Here is a 5,049-nt window from a genome sequence, read left to right on the forward strand (position 1 = left end):
CACAACAGAGAGTACACGCGGACGGCCCATTGGTCGCCCGACGTATTATCAATGGCTCAAGTGACGTCATTTAAAGCAACCCGTCGCTCGTGATTGGACGCTGGAGGTTGACGTGAGCTCGCTCATTGGTCAGAAGAGCGAGAAGGCGTAGTGTAACGATTGGTTAGATCAAAACAATTATTGACATTGCTTGATGTGGATACACGGCGTAATATAATAATAATAATATTAATAAATAATTCATTAATAATAATTAATAATTAATTATGAATACTAATAATAATTAATAATACACATAAAAAAGTTGAATGTCTAATCAATATTTAATGTTGATTTATTTATCTATTGGTTTATTTATTTTATTTATTATAATTAATTAGTGATAACAAACAGATGACTATACTTGATCTCTTGTTTATTCCTCACCCAAGTTCACACTTTGAGAGATACCTCCATATAGTCTCTGAACCACTGCAAACTGAGCCACACTGCCTTTATCACCTGATAAGATGACTACCATAGACAATAATAGTAATGGAATCGAAGAAATTGCTATTTGACTGATTCATTTTTATTTGCACATGTAAATATCCTATGCCCAGTCATGTGTAAGTGGGGGTTGTTTGAGATGGTGCTTTGAAATGAGCTCAAGAGTTTCAACCCACCCAAATGAGAGACTGAATTATTCAGATGGGGTGTCAGAGAAAGCCTGTTATGGAGAAGGCTATCTATAATGTAATGGACCTGGGCGTTTCTTCTGCATTCTGTGTGTATTCAGTGATCTGGATGTGAGAGGGGATACGATGACATTAGTATCAGCATGATAGATATGGCAAGGCTGTGGATGCGATAGACTTCCAATCAAATTAAACTTTAAGAATGGATTGCTTTAAGAAGGGATGTAATTCTGTAGGGGATTTACAGTAAAAGACCCGTAGAAAAGTTATGAATGAATGAAGACAAGAAGTCAATAATGTAATTAATAGAAGAAAATTTACTGAAGAAAAATAGTTTGTAGTTTTGCCAGCAGAAGTCAGCTTCAGCACTCTCAAGGAGCTCCACAGGCCGACCTGCCTTACATTTGAAATACAGTGATATTTATGCTAACAGAGTCAACTAAAATACGTCAGTACTTGGTTAAGACATCCTTCCGTTGGACAAAAGATAATCTCTGTAAAAGGACAAAAGGTCCAGAACAATTTTAGAATATACGTCGTAGAACATATGGTTCCATAGATTATCAGGTGTGACATCAAACAGTCTGGAAATACTGTACACAAAACATCATAGGTCATCTCCTCTTTGTCCATCTGTGTCTTTCTTGCTCATTCCTTGACTCGACCTACGAACACACACGCGCACACACACACGCACACACACACACACACACACACACACACACACACACACACACACACACACACACACACACACACACCAAGGCCGCAATGTTTTGTTTGTTTGCATTCTCTTAAACAGACTGAGGCGATGTTCCCAAAACATAATGATAAGATTTTTCTGCAATTACAACTGTAGTCATTCTGCTAAGATTAAACAATGACCAGTTGTAAGTGCTGTTCTGATGTAAGGAATGAAAATAAGGGTCTCTGTGAGTTTGACACATACCACTGAAACACCTGTCTGGCTGTAATTCTGACATCCTTGACATCTTAGAATGACACATGTTCCAGGAATAGATGGAACTACTACATATACTAACAATTATGCCATGAAGGGTTAACTACGGATTGCTTGTCATCATATTTAAATCATTTTTAACAAAGAGTAAATACCGATCACCTTTGATTAATAATTTCATAAAACCACACAAAAGGATATATCAGGAGCAAAATGGAGCCAAGGCACCAGTCCCTTCAATACATTACATCATAATATTAGAAATGTAAGAACGTATATTAATTGCATGGTATATGCTGGACGGGGCACATTTTGGAGAAAGTTTAAAAAGGCACCAAGCAGGTGCCTATAAAGATAATCCACTAAAAAGCCTAATTTATTGTCTAAGCAAAACTCACAGAGGGTTGGAACTCAACTTTTACAATTTAAACAGTTTGAAGTTGTACACAGAGCATGGCTTCAGAAGACTTGGAAAATGTAAGTCACATATGAACTATGATTCATGTTTTTAGGTTAAGAGCCATGCACTGCCGTTGTACGTTTATAGGCTTTTGTTTTCCATAAGGGTCTGGAACAACAAGAGCATATGGTAGAATTGTAATACTTCTGAAGTTCAAATCTGATTTCAGTAATTGATTATTATTTTACAGTCAAAAACAAATAATAGTAATTACATTTTTTCTTGGTATCATCGTTTCCTTATCTGCCTCTGTTATGTCTTCTTTTTGGTACACAGCAAAATCGCCGGTGTTAAAAAAGGCCAGATTAACACTCACAGTGTATTTATAATCCACACTCTCAAAGTGTGAATTATATAAACACTGTGACAGTTAATTTGCCCTTTTTTAACACAGTGATTTTGCTGTGTAGAGAAGAATATTTTTGCACCTTTTAATCTGCAAGGTTTCATCTTGACCTGTTTTTGGTCCTTGAGCCGGGCTTCGATCCCCACTCGCTCCTGGCTCATTTGTTTTTGCAGGCGCTCTGTCTGTGAATGATTGATCTGAGATGAATTGTGGGGACTTTGGACCATCTTCAGCACTGCTGATCTGTTCACAAGGACCTACAGAGCTGATGTGACTCACTCACTTGTTTTTCACAACAACTCTTGGTTGAGTGTTGGCACATTTAATGGATGAAATTCCCGAGTCATGAGAAGTGTTTTCATTATCACGTAGGCAGTCTGAAATTCATTTTAAGGCATTTAAATTCATTTAATTTCTTTTTAAAAATCCCACATTCATCCAGCAAACTAAAAAGTCAGGATGTATTTATGAAGGCCCCAAGATGTGTTTGAATCGTATGAGATTTAAAATATGAAACACAGTATTAAGATGTCTTGACATTATATTAATAGCAGCTACATCTTAGTTTTATCATTTAAAACCTCACAAACTTCGTCTCGCCAGAAAAGTGTACTTGTGCTAGCTTTCTTTGCAGTAAATGCCATGACTCTTTAATACATCAGATGTTCAAATTGCCATTGTATGTGAGTTGCACAGTGACATAGGCCTATACTCAATTGTCATGAAAACTGAAGCGTATAAAATATTATATTCAAGGATTCACATACATCTGGGAAAAAAATGAAAATGTTAAAGTTGAAATTATGATTTGTTTTTAGTATTGAATTATAATGGGCAGTAAATAAAGAAATAAACACAACTACCCCGAAAGCTTCAAACATAGGCCTAAAATAAAAATGCGATGACGTGAAACCAATGGCTCAGTTGTGACCATCTGTATGCTGCCGCCCTCTACTGGCTGAAAACGAAACTGAAGACTTAAATGCACAAAATAAAGGACAAAACAAATTAAAAAATATAAAAATATGAAAAAATTTCAAGCAACTGGGACATTGAATATTCTCAACATGAGACTGATTTACACCAACAAAATCAATGAATAATAGTTGAAGAAAGAGTCTGGTTTAAATGAAATCAAACATGAAAGTCTTCCACACTTTATTACTCATTTTAAAGCAGCTCATCTTCCTGTTTACTGTGAACAGGAGGAAAAGGTCTTGAAACCCTCTTGAACAATTGACTCCAACCAAAAAACAAACATGGCAGTGTTAAACAATAAGGAATGCATTTAAAGGTAATTTCACGGATGAGTGGCGCAAGAGGAAGAGGGGAAAGGACTTTAGAAACTCTCTGTTCCTCCATGTCTCTTTACTCTCAATACAATGCCTGTTAATGAGACCGGGACAGTCTGCATCCCCCTTGTCAAGACCCTTGAGTTCAGGTGTCAGACTGCATACAAAACAGTAAGTATTAAGTATATAAGCATTGTTTTCACCCAAATGCCACATTACACAGCCTTTTAGTCACTGATGCATTTAAATAAATGAAACTGACAATTAAGGGGTAAACTTAAGAAACAACCCTCTCTCAAGAGAGATTTCACAGAATGAGTGTTAAAAACGTGAGCACGTCTCTTCAGATTGTGAAGGAATTCACTTTTTGTACACACAGAGGGACAAAATGGAGAATAAAAAGAAACAAGAAGGCTTGGCCTCTTCAGGGCTCTATTAGTGTGGCTGAGTGCTTTTGCTGCAAAGAAACTCTACAAAAGCAGCCGTGGCATTAAAAAGCCCCAGCTTCTGTCTCTTGAGCTTTGGCCTTTTTCAGCTGTAAGATGCCTCAGTTATACTTTACATTTGATCACTGCCAGTCAACAGGTCACACTATCATAAAAAGAGATGACAAATTCTCCTAGTTTGCATCATTAGAAAAGGGCACTACAGATGATGTTTGCTATGGTAATAAAAATGTGATTTTGTCAGTTAGATAATCGAAAAATGTGATTCATCTTGTACATACTGTAGTTTTGTTTTAGTTGTATAGTATTAATATTTTAGATAAGCTTTTATTTTTAGATTTTCAAAATAATAAAAAATATATTTTTTTAGTACATTCTAAGCAATTTTGTTACATCTTTTGTCATTATTGGTCTATTTATTTGTTTGTTTTTAATGTTGGTATAAAATATGAATTTATTTTATTTTTTGTTTTTTTTCTGACGCAACATATACATTTTTCGTTTAGTTTAAGTTTTCCAATAATTTTTAGGTCAATACTTTATTTGATTTCAATAAGCAGAAACGTTTCAAAGTTAAACTAAAAACAAAAAACCCCTAGGTCGTGTAACATCTTTACCAAATATTTTAGGAAAATAACTACGGGTTTATTATAATAAAAGTATAGTAACCATGCTTTTTATTTTTATATATATTTTTGGGTAATTTACATCGCTGTAGGTTTACAACAGATCAAGTAAATTTATGGCACCTGTGATTTTAGTCTATAAAATGCATATTGTTAGGTTCCAAAAGCGTAAAACGGCGGTTTATTTTTGTTGAGCTATTTCTGACACAAATCTCCAATAGTCAATATTATGAACACAATT

The sequence above is a fragment of the Triplophysa rosa genome, linkage group LG11 (genome assembly GCF_024868665.1).
Source record: "Triplophysa rosa linkage group LG11, Trosa_1v2, whole genome shotgun sequence".
NCBI classification, from domain to species: domain Eukaryota; kingdom Metazoa; phylum Chordata; class Actinopteri; order Cypriniformes; family Nemacheilidae; genus Triplophysa; species Triplophysa rosa.